Below are 23,982 nucleotides of genomic sequence, written 5' to 3'. Positions count from 1 at the left end.
TTTAAATGTACTGAACAAACTATGCTTTTGTGTGTGTGTGTGTGTGTGTGTGTGTGCGCGTGCGTGTGTGCGTGTGCGTGTGTGTGTGTATATATATCAAACAAATATTATTTCATTCGGTTAACCTATTTATAACATAAATTACACTAATGATTCACTGATGGAAGTTGTGGTAGGTACCATGTTTTTCAAAACTACCTAAGGTCGTACTTATTTTTACGGAAGGTAACTAAAAACTGCATAAGAATATTGCGTTTTATTTGCTAATGTTGACCAGGGAATGGATGATGTGTACGGTTTCAAAAATAAAGTCAGCTGTTTATCTTGGCTTCACAACTAACTCTAGTTCATTAATTAGTAAAACGTATTTATCAGGATGATTTCAGTTCAGTCGAACACACAATTTATTGTCTTATATTAACGTTATACAAGGTACAGCGTTTAACGTAAAGGAGTTCTGTCTCCGTGCTCAGGCCTACAGCCCGAATTATTTATTTCATTTTCTTTTTATAACTTCTTACCAGCTATTCACTAAATATTATCTTCGAGCTGTAAAAGGTTGCACAAGTTATCATAATAATGGCCAATTGCGTTACATTTCACATGTACTATTTTATCTAACATTTTAAGGAAGACTTAAAATGAAGCTCAAATTGAAACAGTAGTAGAGTAATAATTTGACAGAAAATTTATTCCAATAAAAATAATGACAAGAAAAGGAAATCAACAACTCTGCGTACGAGAGACATATCATTAATGACAGTAATGAAAGAAGTATAAATAAACACTGTTGGTTTTCAAATTTACTTAGACTGGTCAAGTATCAAAAAAATAGTATTACATGGGAGAAATAAAGGTCCATTACGTAGGTACTGTTGAACAATTGTGTGTAGGTTAACTTTGACCTATTTTCAATTGAAAAAAAAACACCCTAAGTTTATAATAAAACTATGAGAGCAATTGATCAGTGGAAAAAGGTTTCCGAACAATAAACTTGTCTGGAACACCTCCAAAAATCTAACGTCTACTAAATGAAGAAATAAAAATAATTTAAAACGGGAGTTGTATGTAGGAAGTATAAAAATCAAATTCATATTTGTTTACAAATTTATTTGGAGTTCAAAACTTCCAGAATGGCGGCCATGCCTTCTCGATTCCAATGGATACCATCTCGCCTTGTTCCCATGTACCTGAAAATTGACAAGATGTGCTGTATTAAGTGAAATACATAAATAAATACATTGAGGTTAAGTTCATAACATTATTAATTAACTTGTTGGAATATAGTTTAAGGATATATTGTTACCTTTTAAATATTTTCATTCACTTAAAACTTTATCTAAAATTAAGTAAATTTGGAACTTGAAATGTCTGCAATGCAAGTGGTATTTATTAAATACTGCCGTATTGTGAAACAATAGTGTCTGTTCTGTATTTACTCAACCACCTTAAGAAATCGTCTGAAGCTAAGTAACTGTTTCATTTATAGTGACAGTCAATTAATACAAGTTTATGCAAGCATCATAGTTACAATCTGTGTTACGCAGAATTTACGTGGACCATGTTATGTAAGACTTATGATGCTTATCTTTTTATATTTAAATAAACTTATTAACAACGAAACCAAATATAAGTAATTGTTGTCTGAAATTTGGAAATATTACATATGTTTGGAGTTATGTTTTCCCTGAAGAACAGTAATTTTAATTGGCAGATATACCTATTTGTCTCGGTGAAGAAAAAAATTTAAGTTATTTATATAACTACGTCCGACGGCAATTACCACTAACAGAGAAAGCACTTGTGGTTTACAATAACATTGACTACATTACATTGTGGACCTAGTACTTGCATTAAAAAATTTAATATTTGTAACGATAATATTATGTAGATAATATTTTATAATATTGCATTAATGCGTGTGATCAGACAAATTGAACACACGTGCTAAACATAACATCATGAATCAAAACTGGTGAAAACGCATCCAGAAGATAATAGTGTTTTTCATGTATTTGGTTCAGAAAAAAATACTCTTTTCTATCAAATTATCTGTACAAAATCTAGTTATGAGAGGTTATTATCACGTATTATTGTTTTTATTCAAATACCAATACTTTTAAAAGCTTCAATTTTGTTAGTTTTAATAAAACAAAATACTTGAAGACTTTGGTTGAGAAAAGGTTTAAAATGTCAGGAAAAACCTATGTAAGATTATAATTCATCTTATATAAATGTGGTACTTACTTCTCATACAAGTGAGCTTTGACATCTCCATTCCTCCAAGTAAAAATGTTTTCCGAATTGATTACTTGCATTCCAAGGGCACCTATAACAAGAGTATACCACGAATAACTATAAAATAATCTCAATCTTAATAAGTTTCATATTTGGTTGATTATAAATCTTCCAAATGCGTAACACATATTACGGAAAAACTGTACAAAGAAATAAAAAAGTGTTAGTGTTAGCTAACTGTTTTTAAGTTTTATATCTGTTGATTGTGGAGAAGAACAAAGCACTTACCAATTAAGTGTGAACATTGAAATCGAATTGCATGTGTATAGTCATACGTGTAAGCTCAAAAGAAAAATTTAATTACATTTCAATTTTTTACAAATATGGTTATACATTAACATATAATGATTCCTTATGACATTTAGACTTATTGGGTAGTATTTTGATGACTTTTACAAAGCTGGGGGCCTAGAAGAACAAATAATCCACACCTCAGAGAGAACCAGCTATGTATTGCTGAACTAGGTATTCGGTTTTCGCAGATAACATTCAGCTGCTCATTATTATAGTTAACATATATACACATTTTATTCAATTGGAATAGTAATATTCTAGCGGCGTTTTTAATTTTAGAGAAACACTTTACAAAAGAACCATTGCCAGAGTGTTCTCATGTAGTTTTAATTTATGAACTATACAAGACTGGCTTCCAATTTTTATATCAAAGTACTTGCCTCAAATTTAGACTAAGGAACTGTTATAGTCACCACAGAAAGGATAACATCGGACCAAAAATTAAAGCTTATGTCCCACAAGCGAGCATGTTGGAGGTCGTTTTATATAATACTTACATTCATGATACGGCTAAACCTCCACACAGACTACAATCTAGAGCCCAAATTTTACGCGGGCGGCAATTGTTTAGCAATTAGCATAGCTTACTACTTCAAGCTAGCAAAAAATAGACTACAAACCGCAAACTGAAAGATATAATGATTCATTAAATGGATGATTAATAATTTTAAATGTGCTTATTTATAGAAAATAACTATAGCGAGATCATACTAACACATAAAGAAAAATAGCTCTTACGTGATTAACCTCCCTTTACCCCTAAATGGGAATTTCGTCAGCAACAAATGTTAAAAAAGGCCTAACAATATTTAAGTAACCACATTAATTAAAACATTTATAAAGGAAGCGGCACCTATGTAGGCAACATCAATGGGACAATTACTTCCGCGCAAGGCAGAACATTTTCGAATGCATGATTTTAATTCATCATTCCTTATTTATTTCAAGGCGCTTACAATTCCATTGTTAATTGTTAAATTAATGTCTAATTCCATTGTTAATTGTTAAATTAATGTCTATGTTTGAACCAATGCGTGCTAAATCACTTTGATAGCGATTAAATCCGGGCCTAAAGATTAAATTCACCAAACGGGTTCTCGAGACTGCAATGTACATCAAATTACTCAACGCTTAGTCAGAACAAAGGAACCTGCCAAGTCTAGGTGGAAGGCATAAAATGTGACATAATGGCCGTGAAAGCAGGGGTGCTACAAAATTGTATTTTCTGCCTTGTAATAGTTGTTACGTAAGCCACATGCCATGACCCACACATCGCCTAGTAAATACAGATACGATGAAGTCCAGCAGGTCTCGTCACATCGGGTACAGCCACTGGCCACTACTGATTCTGTCTTCATAAACGAAGCAGTAATTTACAAAAGTGTGAATTAACGTAAACCACAAATCAGCCTGAAACAATCGTTTCATCGCATGGAAATCTCTCGCCTACCAATCTCAGGTCTCGACTGATTATATTTAATGTACTAATAAAGACGTTGAGAAATACTTAGGCGTATTTATAGGCCGTAAATGACAATGGTGACTATCGATGCGAGACTAGTACAGGCCCAGGTAAAAATGAACTTATTATACCCTTTGATAAGTAAGCGCATGGGCAGTATTACTTAAATATTTATTTAATGAGGCCTATGGGGTATGTTGGGCCAGTGAAGGTTACTACGTATAAATCACACTTCATAAAACTACCGCGAATTTAAAATAAACGCATTGGAATAATTACAAAAGCTACGTTGTATTGTCGATTCTCTCGTGGAACGAACTATGTATAAGTTTAAGCAGATATAACATTTTGATTACTAGAAATCATGATGATATGTACCGCATAAATTGAAACAAAAATTGACTTAAATGGTAACTTAGGACCGGAGGACAATCAGAGAAAAATGTGCGAAATCAGTTCTAACAAGGTTACATGAGCCCTGACACACCCCCGAGACGCTATGTTGCATGCGCTCTTTACCACGAGTTTGCGTCGTGAGCGAGCGAGTCGTATGAAAAGGGGAGATCAATCTCACGCTTTGGCTGGGTTTACAAACCACGTAATTATTGTAACAACCCAACAAGTGCCAAACACAAAAATCCAATAATGATGTTTTCGTATACACTATGCAAGACGCAAAAATGCAGGCAAGCATTAGCCAGACTTTACGCACACAAATTGAAACGTTATTCTTATTATATTACTTGCATAACGTTTTATGTTTTAAAAAATTCTCACAATAATTTAAATAAAAGTTTCAACTATGTTTGTTGATAATTTCATATTTTAAGATATACATGAGCTATAAATAGTATCCCGGATTTTTTTACCTAATGTCTCGCGAGTTCAAGTTTCACAGGAGACAGCTTCAAAATTTCCTTCTTTTTATTACGTGTTCCCTTGTTGCGTCGTTAGCTTCTTTTATTAGGTTTTCATTGTACGATACCACTGTATGTTATCTAAATTGACATATTGTTTTTTTTTTTGTTATCTCATACAACAAAAAAATACATTAATACTATTTGTATTGTTCAAATTCTATACTTTAGGCAGGTACTAATGGACTAAATCCAGTTTACCTGCTCTGTAGCACAGAAAATTGTTGTACAATTTTCTTATGTGCTCTTCATTACTTCCTGGCTGCAGGCGTGGTATAGGAGGTAACAAAATGATTTTAACAATACATTTCCTCCTCCTCAATTCCAGCAGTAACATATTGACATCCCTCATCATGTATTGCAGTCTCGTACCCTTCTGAAAAACCATGAGGTACACAATATTTTAATTTTTTATTCATCGTAATGGTAAAAGTTTTAGGAACTTATATATTACATTTACATATTACACACGACACATGATTGCTCTGTATTTTGCATAACTTGATGCATGAGGGAAGGTTTTGCAAATGAAATCTTTAAATTTATTAAGTTATGAAATATTTGGCATGTTAACATTCAGTCTTCCCCTTCTTGAACTCTTTTTCTTGGTGGTGGTAACTGCAGCAATACATTTACTGTCAACAACAATTTTATTTCTTTTTTTATAATTCGTGCTTCTTACATCTATTTTTCCATACTGGTACATCGTTGTCCAATGTTTGACAACTGATTTTACTTGGTGTGTCAAGCAACCGAGTAAACAGAGTACACGAATATTTTAGTACCGGAAATGTGAACACATTCGGTTAAGCATAATTGAAAAGAAACATAATTAAGTGAGGAAACCTGAAAACCATGCTGAATCAGGAAATAGTTAAAGGGAATTATGGTGTGAAGTGCCACATCTCTTTAAATATGAGTTATTTATAGTAAATATTTAATGTTAATATCTTATTATTACTAATATCAAAATATATACATGTGAATGATTATGGCACCCCACTGCTATTACCAAATAAAACTTCAATTGTCTCTTAAAAAAATGAAAATCATGGTAGACCTACTGTATTTATATTCTGACCATTTGTTAAAGTCTACTGTTAAATTTTCTGACCCATATAAACAACATAAGTTAAAATAAAATTCAATGCGTAAAATAATTTCGAAATAAATAATACTGTGTGTTAGATTCCGACACACCATGTGAATATTAATGTTATCATTACCAGCAGTGAACGTGAAGAGGAGATTTTCATCCTTCTACCTAGCTAGTAAAAAGCAGTTCCTGTACTGTTGATCATCCACGGTTCGGCCGGCAAGCAACGAAAATTCACACAAAACGTCTCTATAAATAGCTCCACATGTAAAGCCGTGTAATATCTAAAGATTTAATTTAATAATAGTGAACTGTATGTTTATAAACCATCGTACATTGAATTGCTTGAATCATTTTTAAAACGGAAAACTATAGTTCTAATTTAACAGCCAACAATGATTTCCCTATCCTAAATTAGCTGTATACAAATAAGGCTAACATAATACTGAGAATGATTAAATTTTCTGTTACATGTAAATATTCTTCGCAACATTTACTGATATATTAGCTTAGTCATGAACTGGAAGGGATATCTGATTCTACTTAATGTTTTCATCGGCCTGGACTGGTCAAGTGTTTGGAGGAACTATAACATGACAATGTCACGTATTCCTCTCAGATAACAAGTAGGAGTGATAAAAGCCGGGAAAAGAAATAAAAAATACAGTAATTTAAAAAGAAAGCGTGGCCGGTACTTGAAAATCTGTATACATACTAATGCACTTACTTTTAAATATTTGTAAAACTTACTTAAACGTACCCATTATAACATCTTACATTACCCTTCTGCACGACGACACTATGTAAGTAATGCTTCCTTATACTTAATACTTACCAAAACATCATTGGTACCTAACATAAGCAGGACAGACACTGCTCTAAACATAGATACATTTTTTTGAAGTCTTCGTAATGCCTGCTTAATGGTTGCACCTCGCGTGCAGTAACCGAAAACTTCCTTTCCATTTCCTGTAAAAGTTATTGAACATTGTAAATGTGGTATACAACAAATCAATAAAAACTAATTACTAATGACTTAATGTTTGTTGCACATTGCCTGCAGTAGATCTTATGCCATATTGTACATGTTTAGTTGATGGGAATCTACTATGAAGAATGTAGTACAATATTACAATTATTTTACAAGTTAACTTAGTAAATATTATATTTATAGCATAGACAATTCAGCTTGACCATGGACTTACGAAAGCTAAAGCCATGGTACATACTGTTATGGTTCAAAGGCTGGAGTTGCCGCTTTTATACCCCTCGGCCATCCTTCTGGAACGGTTTCGCATCCTTTGACGTGTGGCGTCCCAGGAAAGCAAATCCGCGCGGCGGCCTTAGGGAGCCCGCAGACTTCCCCACAAGGCACGGCGAGATCGTGACAAGGAGCCGGGGAAGGAGGGTAGCGTGGCCAGGTAGCTAATCCTCTGAGGTATGCAGTGGACCAGATGACAGCTCAATGGCCCAATTGTCCTCCTCGTGTGGCCAAACCCCCACTTTGCTCCATAACAATATGTACCTTAGTTTATGTGAACATTATTGTAATCTAATAATGAAAGCTCATACTATAGAGTGCCAGGGCACAGCAAGTGGGGAAGCAAGAGTGGCCGCTGCCTTATTTCCCGAATTGATACTTCAAATAAACGTGGGAAAGTATATACAACAAACATCTTAGGTTTTTAAAAACTATGGTATCTAGTATTTCTGCAATAAAGAGACTTATCGGTGAATAGAGACTGCGTAATCTGTGAGAACCATTTATTTCCTGTTAGGTCATGAGAGAAACGTAGCAACAATATGAAAGATGTTGAATTTCTCTTATTTCATTTTGAGTTGCAAACGCCCTTCATGCTATGTATGTATCATTTGAATTTGCATTTTATGGGCAGAAACTCAAAAGGTGCGAACATGGATATGCACATGACTTTGACTGAGGCCTTCCATAAGACATACACCAGGGGCGTATATAAAGAGAAAAAAGACATAAATTGAAAGCAAACAGCTGGCAAAGTAGGATAGCAGCGATGTAAACAAGTATTGCTCCCCGTGAAGTGCTTGTCGAGCAATTATACGTGTGTGATATCGCTCATTCTATATATAAGTGATATTAACTGCATGTGATCAATTACATAATTATTATTCCTTCATGCCCCAAATGGTATTATGCTAACGGCATGAGACACACTAATCAAAATATTTCATCGTTTGTAAGGTGCTGTAAAGCACTCTATAATATTTGCAGCCCTTTATGATCTACTATTGTGTTGGTCCAATAATACAACTGGTACTGTCGTCAATGAATACTGCTCTAAGTTACTTCATATCTACACAGAAAGGAAACTAACTTTTTTTTTAATTTGACAAAATATATTTGTTTTTCATTACGTAGTTTTCAGCTGAGTAGGCATATCGTTTCCACATTATTATTACACCAAATTTCCCTGTCTCATTGGTTTATCTGGTTATATATAAACTTGGCCTATATCATCATACACAACATTATCACAACACATTTGTTATTTGTTGTAATCATTCTAATATAGTTGTTACATGTTTTTCAAGGTATGCATGTCTATTCATGTTTATTCAAATTTGATATTAAAATTTTAACCAACACTTATATTTAATTCACATTAATGAAAATTTATATAAAAATAATAAGCAGCGCACGTATTCGAAAGTTACACTGTTAAAACATTTAAGACATAAGATACTGTGAAATCTGCCGGACCATGTTTTCTAGATTGGTAGGTTTATTTCAGTTTAAATGTATTAAAAACTAACAATAAGTTAAAAACGTTAATAATATATGTCATGTAGTAAACAATTTCGTGAAACATACTTTTATTTACCAGCAATCTAATACAGGCAGTTACACTCTTTGGGATATCAGGAATGGTCATACGCAAACGACATTTAGGGCTAAAGATCATTATAATTTAGGCAAAACTTTCACTTAAACTCAACATCAAATTAACAATACGGATTTCTAAATATTGTGTATCAAGATTGTAGTATCCTGAGACTTGATAACTAGCGTATTTACGATGGGCACACCTGTAACAGTAATTTTTATCGCTGGATTTCTTCGCACACTTACGGAGATAGTTCCTACATTATATCACCCGCACAAAATAATTATTTAAATTACTATTGCATTTTTGCTTCGACTAAACAAATCAGTGACGGGAACTAAATATATTTCTTTACACTGAGCTGTTTAAGGTTGTTTTGGCACAAATAGACGGTATTTTATAGTGTATGAAAGAATTTATTTCCTTACATTTGGACATGCCATTATGGAATCCTTGCACTGTCTTACATTCAAATCCAAAACCATGTATTTAAAGTCATGTTATATTCAGTACAAAAAAGTATAAGTGCGTGATAATAAATAAATAAATGTCAGCAAAATTAGAATTAAATGGTTTGTACTGAATCTGTGCTTTAGTATCAGTACAGTTTATAGTTCAGGTTTCCATGACACATATTCGATTATATCTCATTATATGGATTTTCCCTGAAACAGTGTAAAAGTCATTTTTTTTCCGTATTATTCTTCGGTAATTGCACTTTCTTTTCCCTTCACTAGGACAGAATACATATATCATGGTGTGTGTGTGTGCCTAATAGATATAAAAAATAAATAAAAAGTTATACGTCAGCTTTGATTGCATGGGCTGTGCCTTCAGCTATTTATAAAACCAAACTGATACAAACAGTACGAGGATTTGTTAATAAAATAACAAAACCTATATCGCTCTATTGTTGGTTGCAACTGCAACTTCTGCACCTCGGTGCTAGTCCTTCTACGCTCACTTCGAAGAGTTGGTGTGAAAGATGTATAAGATGAAGGTGGGTGGGAATTATATAAATTTAGTTCTAGTTTTCATGATACCATCTGGACTTCAAAATTACGTGGTTCACAAGTAAGCGTGTTGGAGTTTCAAACTTTTTGTGAAATAGATGAATGAAACACATTTAAACTAAAAAATAATGAGCTGGAACTCATGTAGCTTACATTAAAGTTACTGTTTTGGTGTGTATCCTTAACTTACACAAACATCGACATATGTAATGTTTGTTAATATGTTATTTCATTTAACAAAAAAAAATCTTATCAATACCAGTTACCATATACCTTTTGACACGCAATATTTTCTTTCGTCATTTAAGCGTTTGGGTGATAACAGTTACACCCATATACTGTTTTTTTCCCACGACCTTTTCTCCGCTACACTCACCCAACACATATGTTCAGAAGTTGCAATAGGTATGGCACGCGTGAACGAAGCCACCTCAAACATTATTATCAATTGTACTTTATTATCAATGCAACGAAAGAACTACACACAACTTCTTAACATATGCGCTACAACTATTGCACATGCTTAAAAATTGGGTGATAATTGCGTATGTAAGCACGGGTTTTTATAATGTAGCATTTACACTAACATTAAACACATCAGAATTTGTGTTTCCAAAAGAATTACTTATTTTTATTATTGAGCTATGAAAATATTACGGTAACTGCAAACAATTATGCAACAGTCAACGGGGCCTGACCGAAAGTGATGGGAGTAAGGAAGATGGGTTGAAAGGGGGGGGGGTGTCGACAATCTTCAACCAGTCAGTAAACATAATCCCACCGGAAACATTATTGAAAGATATCAATAGTTCGTTCCCCAAAACGCAAAAAAAATATATATATATATATATATATATATATATATATATATATATATATATATATATATATATATATATATATATATATATGTCACTGGTTTATACAAATATTATACATGCAAACATTTTGTACATTACCAATTGAAGTTATATTTATTTAGGTGCGTAGCGACAATTGATGAGAGGTTATATTTATGATGCGTGCGAACAATGCAACGAAGTTTTCTTAGGATTAAAAAAAAAAGGGGGGGTGCATTATTAACTTCTATCGAGTACACTTATGAACACACAACTTAGGAAATAAATAAATATAGAAAGAATGGAACATGTTATAACTGAAGTATTTCGTACAAAATAAGACGTGTGTGCTTATGTATTACAATACCTATTTATGTGAGAATTTTTTGTTATTCAAATATTTATTGTGTTTCAACAATTTCAGGAACGTTGCGCTATCTATTCATTTCAGTTGTAACTATGGGTTGTCAAATTTGTAACGCCGCTTTCTAACATATTTATTGGCCATTATTTATTTTTATTACTATGAATAATAAGAAAAAGTATTACAGGATAGCATTACTGTAATAAAATTTTATTTTTTAATAATTGTGGCCAGTTTAAATTCTACGTTGTACGCGAAAATGATATATACGGATGAAACACGTGGGTCCGCCATCTCTTCGAAATATCGGAGTTTTGAGCATGAATATAAGAAAAGAAAATCCGTTGCCAGTACTTCGTACAAAAGCAGTACCGTTTGCGCTTGCTAAAAATAAACTCCCAACAACGCGCCTAAAAAAGAATAACTTCGAAAATGTCAGCTTCTCAGTCCAATAATTATTTAAAATATTTCGCATGTTTCAGTGATGATATGACGGTAAGGCAGTTACTTACGGTTTTTTTCCTTCTTGACGGCATAACCTTGGCAGGATGCAATATACCTACCAAGGCGTACCAACATTGAACCTCCAAACAGATGAATCTTTGGTAACGTTTGGGCTTCCTGGAAAACAGATAACGTATAGCACTTGATCACACATGCGATAGTATAAAACAACGTTTCTGGGATCATGGTCCCGGCACGTGGATTCTAAATTGTCGTCTGCTATACTGTTATTATCTCAGTCCTTGAATTCCAGCCTCCAAGAACTGCACCTGGAATGAAAGGTAGTTTGTATATTCTGTTTTATAATGGCGTGCCCTCTCAGTCAGCACGATTAAACATTCATTATTTTTAAGTATGCTCATGAAATGTGAGGCCAATTGGGTATGGTTCGTCAAGTGAAGACAGAGGCAGAGAACATGTTAGGGTGAAGAACTTCAGCTGAATGAAGTAAAGACGGTTGGTAAAAGGATTTTTTGTTTTTATATCCTTTGCATGTTTGCTACTGGTCCACGACTTTCTCTTGCATCTGTAAGGCAAATAGCTGATGTTAACAACGGCTTGTTCACTTGTTTACATTTCATTTCCAAGTTACCTAAGCAATAGAAACTACGATGCAGGGATGCAATTGTGGCAATAGAATGGCTATCAATAAACTAACTATAGAAAAAAATCCTACACAGTGATAGAAATTTTTTTGAAAAATATGCTTAATTCATCTCATTTATAGCATACAAATTTCTAACCTCTCATCCGATGGGAAAATCCCTGGGAACTAGTTTTGTTATTGACATAACTATTTCAAAATATCACAGGTAGAGCTTGGCTCCAATAACAGAGCATGATCTTAAAATATTATAAAAAAGGCTGCAGGTTTTCGTACCAGCAGTCAATGAGGTAATATGAAATAAATTTAGTAATTAGGGTGCCATGTGAAAATGAATGCTTCCCAATTTTTATGAGTAGTACTTAACCACTAACTCAATAAATATTTGTATTCATTATTTCGTTTTAGTCATTGAAGACGTTGGGAACATGGGCGTGAATCTCAGGGAGGCCGTGAACGGGAAGGGACAATCCCCCCCCCCCTTTTCCATTAATTAAAAAGTACTGACTCAGTGTGTTACATTTTAAGTTATAGCTTTTAGGCGCACGAAACACAGTCGTGTTTTGGCCCAACGGGTCCCTATTAAAAACATCGACATTAGCTTTAAGTTCATAGCTCACTGTCAACCTGGCGGAAAACGCTAAAAGTCGCCCCCAAAACAACCAGTGCCATTTAACCACAAGTGGAGAGCAATGTCCAAGGGCGCCCCCCCCCCCCCCCCCCCCCGCACGTAGACTCTTTTCTACTGTGTCCAACTCTTCTTCCAGAACCATCCTTCTGTTTCCCGTAACCAAGCTGCTTCCATCATGCATGAGTTTTGCACCCCGCATGAAATAGTCTTGGTTTTTCCCAATGTCTATGCAGGTTTTACCTGGACGCAAATTATCCAGTTTTAGTCTAGAATAGTCAGTGAGGGAGTTAGTCATGGCGCTAATCGTTGTCATGGCTGGCCAATCCCCTCCTGGCACATGCTACATGCTACCCCTCCTGCATGGCTAACACCGTGCATGATTAGAGCGTAAAGGCTTCAGGCTGAGACGAACTTAGAGTCTTCCCTACCTAATCTCCTTCCAAATAAACTTAGTTTTAATGTAGGTTAAAATTAATTGCCCACTCGAGCTTGCAAAAAACTTTTGTGTGAAACTGTGATGATTAACGCAAGACTAAAAAAATTAACTAAGTTTTAAGGAAAACATTTAAAATATCGAGTTCTCTGGTTATTGCAAGAGGGTGATTGCTGTGTGATTTTGAAATTAATTTTATACTATAATAAGTCACATTATACATCCATGACAGAAAAAGAGGGGGGAAATCAATATACGATAAGAACAGTTTTCAAAGGACGTGTCTGCGCATTCCCACTCATGAGTTAGGTCAAGATTTTCTTCAAACTTCCCTGCCAGTCATGTTGCGGGGGTTACCAGCGTGAACAACTAGCCAAGGTCTATAGAGAGGGGAGGTTAGCCGATGGGGGTGTGGCCTGTCACGGCGGGGAACTGTGACGTCACAGTAGGACCGTAGCGCAGCCTGACTAGCAGCTTGCAGGCGGCATGCCTGTCACTCGAAAACAGAACTCCTCACAATTACAACACTAAAGTCTCAAAATGAACGAAAATTATACCATTTAAAGTATGTATCACAGATATTCTTACGGTGTAAATGTAATTTATTTACTTCGCGAATTCAGTTTTTTAAAATAGATAAACACGAATAGGTACATTAAAAAAATTACCTCAACATGACATTTTTCAATCTGTTCATGTTATAATACCATTTAGATTGTGTGAACATTTATGTTACACAATATGAAGAACGGTGGTATTTATATCATGTTTCATATAATTATGTAAAAATGGTTTTATCATGTGCATGCCCTATTTTATTTCATTCTCATGAAACTACACAAAGAAAAATAAATTACTTCGAAAATAAATAAGAGGAAGTCACAAGTTAAATCCTACTTCCTACTAATATTATAAACGCGAAAGTTTGAAAGTATGTATGGATGTTTGTTACTCTTTCACGTAAAAACTACTGAATGTATTTGAATTAAATTTGGCCAACAGCTAGCTTATAACCTGGATTAACACATAGACCCCATATTAATATGAAATTCCATCCCTAAGGGAGTGAAAAAGTGATAATTTCATTTTATAACAGAAAAAATCATACGTAATAGACATACAATTAGTGAGTGAGTGTCATTTCTCTATGTCTGACACACGATCATACACATAGTAACGTCTGGCAAATTAATATTTTTCTCCTTGGTGAGACCAGCCCGCTTAGTGGAGCTCGCAGCGGCTAGCAAAATAAAGGCGCTCATAACAGTTTTGTTCTTAACTTCATCAATAGATAGAGTTGCCTTGAATTTTAAACGCACCATCGTTTGATGCGTTTGTCATGTATTTAAATTTTGTTTGTTTGTGCCGTATGCGTTCCTATACCATTCATCCGATTGCGATGAAATTTTGGTGATTTGTTATGCGCATGCTCATGAAGGTTACTGAGACGGTATAACAATGATTCAATAGTTGGAGCACGAATTGTGTCAAAAAATGTGTTTATTTCATTTTATATAGCGGCACTTCGTCTGTTTTTGTTGTATAAGTGCGCACGCATGACACAATTTATTTAAATATAAAAGAGAGACAGTGATAGAGTGATATATATATATATATATATATAGAGAGAGAGAGAGAGAGAGAGAGAGAGAGAGAGAGAGAGAGACTGAGAGATAAGTTGAGATAGAGCGAGGTATATAGAATGAAATGGGTTAGATAAAGAGATATACCTATAGATGTAAAGAGCTATATAGAGATTTATATATAAAAGATATAGAGATAGTGGGAAGTATATATGTAGATATAAAGAGATAAATAGAGATAGAGAGATACATAGATGTCTATAGATGTAGATAGAGATAAATATATATAGAGAGATGGATAGATGATTTGTATATGTGGAACTACTTCAAACATATTACAAAACAAAACTGAATGAGGCATTGCAATGCAGGCCGAGCATTAGCTAGATAATGGAATCTTTTCAATATTAGTAATCTCTTATTTTTCAGGTTTTTTTCTATATTGCTTTATAAAGTCTAAATTACATACAGACCAGGTAAGTAACTATAAACTGGCAGAACAACGTCTGTCGGGATCTGAAAGTGATATAAATTAATTTTCACACTTGACATTAAAATTAAGAAGACAATTAGGTACTAACTACATCTGATTTCGAAAAAGGTCCACTTCACCCTGTGTTCAGCCCATGGCAACGCCGGGTATTGTAGCTAGTGTACTAAATATTTAATCAAACTTTCGTCCAGTTACAATTTACGTAATATTCTGCACGCCTTTTGGATTTCTAAAGCATCGCCAAAATTTAATTTCATTAGCTCAAAATTTTCTACCATTGGCAAAAAACAATATAAATTACAAGAATGTTATTTCTAATGTAAACAATCAAATTTTATGAATAACAGAAAATGTAACTAAAGGAGTAAATTTATCTATAAATGTGTCACAGTATGAACTTTCCTGCATTTTAAGCCGTACATATCACTGAAATGACTTTTACTAAATTAAAAATAAATTTATGAATTGCGTATGCATTAAATTTTTTATCTACATTCCCACACAGTTTAAAGTGGAAAACTTAATTATCATTGGTCGAAAAGTGCACTAACTTGAACTTCAAATGTAACACTGCAAAGAGATAAATTCATACTCTATAACACAATATAATAAACGTCCGTACTACGAACAAAACAAGCGACCGCGAGCGAGCTAAGGGTCCTACTGTGACGTAGAACCCCCACCCCGAGTGAAAATGCCCGCTGGTTGCCAGGGGCAACGGCTAACCTCCCCTTCTACAGACCTCGACACCCACCCACCTCTTGTGCCGAACGTTAAGAATATAAGAAAGATCTTTGGTGATATTGATTTGTGCTAATAGATTGCCCCCCGCGGCGCCATTACATATTTTTCCTAAACACACGACTTCAACAACTGATGTTCAAGTTTTCAAATTTATTGAAGTCAATCAATATAGTTTTATTGTAATTACACTACAAACACACAGCATTAACATTTTCTAACTTTAAAACCAAAATATAAGCCCAGCGGTTGAAGTTTGTTTGAAAGCTCCGTCACTGCCAACAAAGTCTCAACCAAAGACGGAGTCCTCTTTAATTTTGATGAAATGTAATTAAAATCCTTAAAAACAATTGGTGTGAAAAAGAGGGACACGTTACAATAGCTAGGCTAATCGTGTAACGTTCCAGAGAAACCACACCAATGAAGTTCGCCAAAACGGTTAATAAATATTAATAGCAATCCACCAACCAGTAGTGCCGTAAAAAAAAGAAACCGATATGGACCTTTCCAATCTTATTGAAGTTAATTATGTGCAATCTCTAACCTATTGTTAACTAATTATATTCATAAAAAATTAATTACCATTAAACATACAGCTGCATTACAGACCATAAACCTACCACTCTGGATCTTTAAACCACGAAAATAGCAGAAGCTGGATTAATAAAAACTTTAAACAGGAATTAATAGCCAAACTGACTTTGGAAGATCTTCCCTTTGGCATTAGTTTATGATGTAAAACTGAATGTTTCAAGACTAATTTTTGGGAAATATAAAATATGTTTCCTGATATAAGATTTTGGTTTTAGCAGTAGTTATTTCAGTCACATAATAAAATAATACTGTCTTTCACACTGCTGGAAACCAACAATCACAGTATCTATTTACATATAAATTAAAGTTACCTTTTGTTGTATTGTATTTTATATGAGGAAAAAATATCCCTGTGAAAGTAACGGAATAACCTGTTTATGAAAAAAAAAATTCTATTTTGATTACTTTATTGAACCTTTTGTTCCAAAAAAATTATGTGGTGGTACTGCTTTTAAAACAATTTTTAAAAAGTGAAAACATAAATCCTACAAAAAAAAACTGGATACTGTTAAATTTGATGTGAAATTTTCTCGTAAGTTGTGCATTTGCAAGAAACTTATTCAATTTATTTACAATTTTATTAAGTGCACAAAAATACAATTATTACTTTTAGGCATTAGCATGGTTAGAAATACATACGATGTAACTTCCTCAGTTAAAAGATTGACAGTTATGAAAACAATACATATGTGTACATATGTACAACATAAACATTTTCATGGCACAACCAATTGCCTTACACCGTTGTCTTTTCGGCTAATGATTCAGTCTTGAAACTTACTTTAAAATATAATTGATTTTAATTAAAATTATACATATAATTACGCAACAAATTTAAAAATATTAAAAGCAACTGTAACTAAACAGACAGACCAACACCTCAAATAATTCATTCGAAGGTATAAAAAAAAACACTTTGGTGACCAACTAATAAGCATTATTACTTGTTATTTAAGTATGCTAAATAATTAGAGCCCCGCTGGGCCAGAACACGACGTACAATATTTCAGATTAAAGTTGCAAGTGTTCACTAATGCAAACTGGTGATCGTCAATAGCATATCACCATTATGCTCGTTGTTTTACTGATTTCAGTCTGCTCTAGTGCATCGCCCAAGTGCCCTATTGAAGTTCGATATGTAAACAAATGGAAGACGTATACGACCAATTATAAAATGAAGTTTTTTTAAATTTCTTAAAAATGCTACAGTTTCAGAGCCACGCTGGGCCAAAGCACGACAGACAATGTTTCCGATTAAAATTGAAGTTAGACCTTATGTAAGACGTTTATGACCAATTTCATGTAAAGGATTTTTTAATTTTGTAAAGACGCTACAATGTTAGAGCCCCGCCGGGCCAAAGAAAGACAGGAATAGTGCCCTATTGAAGTTTGATGTGTTAACAAATGAAGACGTAGATGACCAATTTCAAAGTGAATTTTTTTTAATTTCCTAAAAATGCTACAGTATTGGAGCCCCGCTAACAAAAGCAGGACAGACAATGTTTCCGATTAAAATAGAGGTTAGACCTAATGGAAGAAGTTTAAGAACAATTACAAGTAAATTATTTTTCTTAATTCCAATTTTTTTGAATTTTCATGTTATGATTCAGATTTATATTCCTGGGGGTCCACAAAACGACAAATATTTTTTTGAAAAAAAAAAAACTCTTTTACCTTATGAAATACCTTGATTATCGGCGAAATTTTCATATGAGTGATGATATTTTACTGTTAATTACCTTGCATACTTTCAAATATTACAAACCTGTGCAGTAATAATTTTACCTACATAATATGTTTTTAATTTTTTTCACATAACGGGCATATATAATCCCATTTTACATTAACTATTGCACCGTTCAAACATTCTGGCATGTGAATCCATCTTAAACACTTATCGCACATCACCCACTTCAAACCGGAGTCACCGCCACAAAAGAGGCAAAGATTTACAACACTATGTGATTCTTTGAGAACTAATTTTTGTAAATATTTTCTGTACTGTTGTATATTCAGATTATTTACGTAAGGTTTTCCAATTAGTAAACACTCGGCATAATAAATAACAAAGACGCCACAACTGTTTCCATCCTGTTGTTTAGGGTGGTCCGTCTCTAATGTTATCCTCCATTTTGTGGTGTCAAAAGTCATGTTGTTTTTATCTATACACCTCATGAAAGTCAAAAACGAATTGAGCATTGCCCTCGCATCGACATGCGACTGAAGAGAATTAATTATTTGCAAAGTTTTTTTTTAATGTATGCTGCTAGAAGTATCCAATGATTTCCGTCAAGGTTGAAAGGCATTAAAATTAATTCCTTTTCACTAAATATAGTTTTATTAAATGACTTACGTTTTGGAGCTCTAGTAGTTTTACCGAATATGTCGCTTGTTACGTCACAGTCCAAAATTATTACATCATTTCGCTTTGAAAGATGCAATATTGCAAACATTAAAAATTCTATTACGTAATTCGATAACCATAATTCATCAAAAAGCGTCTTGTATGCATTACTCCACAATTTATGACGCACAAGGTAACCTGTGTTGCATGTTTCCAAATAAGCTACTAGGTATTCTCTACCTATATATTTAATGTAATATTCCGGATTAAAAAGTAAACCATTCATTAATATCAATGAATCTTCTGGTAAGACGACGCGCATAGGTGAAACTATTTGTGAATGTGAAACAATTTCGTTTTCTAATGGCTTAGGAGGTGTGGTTAATTTGTCATTACCTTCGGCCTAACAGTTTTTGCCCGCTGTTGCAGTTGCTATAGTCATCAACATACTATCTATAACAATTTGTACTGTTTTATCAACATTTTCAAGTTCAATACTGTTTGCGGTTGGCAGTAATTCGGCATCTACTTCGCAAGAATTTTTACTATACACAACACATTCTGCACGATTAAAATTTCCATTGGCGAGTTTTTTGCAAATATTTCCTGGTGTATTTGATGCTATTAGGTTATCAACGCAATTGTTGGTCACAATATTTACATAAGATAGTTTTTCTGCTTTCATAATTTGTTTGCTATCGACGACTACCTGGGTTACTTCAGGTGACGAGATCTGTGAGTGCCCGACATCACATATGCTAGAGTCGTTCTGTTGGTTTGGGCAAACTTGTAAGCTTGTGAATTTTCTATCGAAATATGTTTTTGTGCGTTTACTTCGTTTCGACCACTGCTCCTCAACATTCGGGTCATCTGCATCTTCTTCAAACTCTATAACAGTGTTAATTTCCCGCTTACGTTTCACCGAATTCTTTGGTATGTCGTAATTAAGAGCCCTACATTTTGCCATTACGCGATTTTTTGCTTTGGAGATAAATCGGCCAGGTTTGTTTTGCATTATGTGTTCGAGTATGTCTCCTTTAACTTCTCCCATCCAGTTTTCTACGACAGCATTGCTGAATCTATAGGTACTCGCATCTTGGGTGCTTGCAACAATACCTGACCACAGAGGAGCAAACGGCATATATCGTTTTAAAATGTAATCAGCAAAATCTGGACAAAATAATGTATTTGGTGTATTTGGTATGCGTGACAAATTGCTGTAAGATTAAAGTGCGTGCTCAATTTTATCCGATTCGCTTTTGAAAATTTTATAATACGGGCTGTCCAAGTAAACAGTTCCCGTACTCGCCTCATTGTTTATATCGTCAAATAGCTCGGCGTCTGCTACTTCGCTAGCATCAGAACTGTAAGAAACATGCCCTAAAATTTTTTGCATTGTGTGAAGCACATTTCCTGTTAAGAATTCAGATTTCAAAACTAAAATGAAGTCACGGTAACGAGCAAGCATATAGTTAATATCGGGACTCGTAACAAGAGAAGCCATGCCTTTCATAACAAATAATTTCAGTTGTTTATTTTTCGAGATTCAATGGTAAGCTCGAGAAATCATCTTCATAAAGTGACTACAACATGAATAAACAAACGTTATTTCTTTTATTTTATCCGCACTGATATTGCCGTACACGTGAGCATAAGTTAATTCTAAATAATTTTTTAAATCCATATTGTTCCAAGATATAAGAAATCTTTTATCAAGGCCCAACTCCAATCGACAATTACTCGTCCAAAAACCGGCCATCTACGTACGTGTTTGCTCAATTCCACCTTGACGTAAAGCAAAAATGTGGAAATGTTGTTCGTATCGTGTTGACATGTAAGCATTTCAAAAATCGGTAGTATGTAACCCTTCACATGTATGACACCTGCATAATAATAATTTTTTTTTCCAGAAGGCGTATCCCGTACAACTGAGCCTGTAGAGTCGAAATGTAAAGTTACCAGTTCTGATTTGTCAAAACACTTCTTTAAAATTTTTAACTGAGCATTGCTCATTAAGTAAACACGAAAAGGAATTCCAACATGTTGGATATAATAAGTATCGTCTTCAGCTTGAAGACGATAGTGTAGAATCACGTCCACTTCGTCATCACGGTCGCAGTCGCCTTCCTTCAGTTTTTCCCACCGCGCTTGTTTCAAAACATTGAGTGTTTTAATGTCCTGCATATTTCGACCTTCCAGCCCGGTGCTTGTAGCGGAAAGTACCCGTTGTGACATTAACTGTTTTGGTGTAACATACTGCAATTTCTCCTGAACTAATTTCCTTTTCCTTCCACGCAGTTGATTAAATGCTACGTAATCCCCGGCATGATTTTCTGTAACGCTGCCCGTGCTATATATTTCTATCTTCACAATCTGCTCAATTATATGAATATCAAACCTGAATGTCTTGCACATATTCTGTTTGGTAGAATATTTGCATGAAGCATATCCTACGCAATGAGAGCTATCACGGTCCTGGAAGCTTTTGAACTGGAGTACACAATTTTTATTAAGTTTAGCGCACATTTCAGACCTTATCTCCTCTCGGAGCAGTTCTTTGTTTAACCCTATTTCTTTTTGGCCATCCTTTAAATTGTCTCGTTGTAACACCAACTGTCCTTCGTAACAAGCGAAATTGTGTTTTATTTCTGGCTTTACAGTCGTAATGTTATTACACATGCATTTCCCCTCTATCGTAGTTTTCAGTGTAACTATGTGGTCATTGGTGGTTGCATACACCTTAAATGTCTTGCGAGATGCCGAAGGCTGGGAGCGGGCACAGTATCCGTAAATATTGTATTCAAAATTGTTTAGCCGGCGGACGACTGGGAGATGAACGGAGCACTGTATGTGCAAAGTGTTTTTAAAATAATTCCGTATTTTGGTACGCAAAAACCTCTGTGAAATAATTATTTCCGAATCTAAATTCAGAGAACAATCATGCAGAGATGATGCATCTGTGACAACAAACTTGTTGTTTGAATCTGTGATATAGACGCAAGTGGATGGCATTTTTTTATGCATGTTGAGTGACATAGTGTTAGGGGGTGATAATATAGGCTCAATTACTGAACCGTTTGGTTGGTTAATACTGTCTTGGACACTGACCTCTACGTTCTCATACGTTACTGAAGGTAGGTTGTATGTGGTGCTGGAAGAATAAACTATGCTGGCTGGTAGCTGACTAAAAGAACTACTGGTTTTAACTGTAAACGACCCGTTACGTACAAGAAGCCTTGAACACATTGTCCCGATGAACTTGTAGTTATTAGCCGATACTTTTATTTTCATGTCTTTTAAAATTTGTCCAACAATCTCGCGTTTGTTGTTTGCAAATGATTCAGCATTTTCCCCGTGATTTATTAACCAAGAACAAACATCATCACCTCTTATGGATAAACGTGATTTCTTGCCTGTCGTTCTGTGCTTAACAGAATTTTCCGTAATGTCTTTAGTTACGACGCGAACATCATCATCATCATTAGTTGAAAGGGGGCTGAACTTATTGTTTACTTCAACATTATACCGCGACTCGGGTTCCGACGAGATTTCGCCAACCAAATTACTTTTGCTAACATAAGAGCTAATTCGTTCACTTTTTTTTTTGGTTTCCAACTTTTCGTGACGTGTTTTCGCACTGGAGGGTACTGGAACTACGTTTCGGTCCTGCTTCCTGCGAAAATACGTGTGATCCGAAATACTAGCACGAACAATTTGTCGTGATTTGTGGCTCCGCGATTTTCATATTTTTCCATTTTCAAAATTTTTTCCCGAATTACATGGTGAACTCTTTACTACGTTAGAAAAGGATTCGCGACTAACTTTACGTGTTCCTTAATCAAAACACCACATTTTTCTCAAAAATATTCCAATGTTTACATCATAATTACGTTTTATATAAACTTTATAATTAATTCATAACACTAAACATTCCCCTTATTAATCTTACAAATTTATAAATTAATATTTAGATGAATTTTAAAAATATATTGAAAACTTATTTCACAGTATATGTTCATTAAGTATGTTAAACTCATCATGTTATTCACCCATGTCACTGCAGCTGAAAAGTACTTGCAGAAACTTGATTGCTTCAAAATGTATTACTTTTAGTAGTGCAGAAAGATGAATACACACATATATATATACATATATAACTTCAATATTTGATATAAGTAAAAAAAAAAAGGAGGGGGGGGGGGGGCGCTATAGGATTTAAGGATGTATTAAATCAGGTTGAGTTTTTTTTGCTACACTTTAACTTTGTTTAATATAAACAACATAACATAAATTTTTTGTATTCTTTTAAATTTAAGAGGGACTAAGTGCTAAAGCTCAAATGTTCATTATTAATCCATCAATATAACATATGTGCTATGCCTGATATTCGAAATGAAATACAATAGCAATTATGGTTTGGCAATAGTTCTTTAAAATATGGCTAGGCACTAGGCATGGCGCATATGATATTTTGATATAAATATCGTGAAGATCTGGGGTTTTCACTCAATTCCTTTTGAATTTAAACTCTTTAATTATTCACATTGTTTACAACATCCCAGCCAACTGTCCACAATCGTAATTTTGTTAGCATTCATTTCCGTTTAATCACCTCATAATATCTTATATCATCACCTTCATTCTCTATCATATTTAAATGCTTGCTCTTTATGATGTTTGGGTAAAAAAAACATGGCTTCCAATTTAATATTGTCATTGTAAATATTACAGGTTTAGAACATCTTTAATTTTTTTCACCGACTGTATGTCTAGTGTAACAGTGGAAGCATGCAATGTACGTTATGTAATGTAATGTAATTCATTATAATTGTATGGTCATTTTGAAAACAATAGCCGCTCACACAAATTTCAGTGCTTATATCTGTGTATGTTAGGTACAGTGAATCACAG

General features: G+C 34.2%; 1 long non-coding RNA gene across 2 annotated transcripts in view; it reads right to left on the bottom strand.

The window, feature by feature from the left end:
• Positions 1-670: 670 nt before the first annotated feature.
• Positions 671-23,982, bottom strand: part of LOC134535734 (uncharacterized) — a 49,937-nt gene continuing 26,625 nt past the window's right edge. Inside the window, exons 1-5 of one of the 2 annotated variants that reach the window (XR_010075691.1) lie at positions 11,657-12,947; positions 6,903-7,036; positions 5,173-5,347; positions 2,248-2,329; positions 671-1,190 (exon numbers count right to left, since the gene is read on the bottom strand). This is a non-coding gene — a long non-coding RNA (uncharacterized LOC134535734). Of the gene's footprint in view, positions 1,191-2,247; positions 2,330-5,172; positions 5,348-6,902; positions 7,037-11,656; positions 12,948-23,982 lie in introns of those variants that run through there. The other variant, XR_010075692.1, reaches the window with a different exon arrangement.

Source organism: Bacillus rossius, chromosome 10 (assembly GCF_032445375.1).
Source record: "Bacillus rossius redtenbacheri isolate Brsri chromosome 10, Brsri_v3, whole genome shotgun sequence".
NCBI lineage: Eukaryota > Metazoa > Arthropoda > Insecta > Phasmatodea > Bacillidae > Bacillus > Bacillus rossius.
The sequence above is the reverse complement of the archived record's forward strand: the minus strand, read 5'-3'. Positions and strand labels throughout refer to the sequence as shown.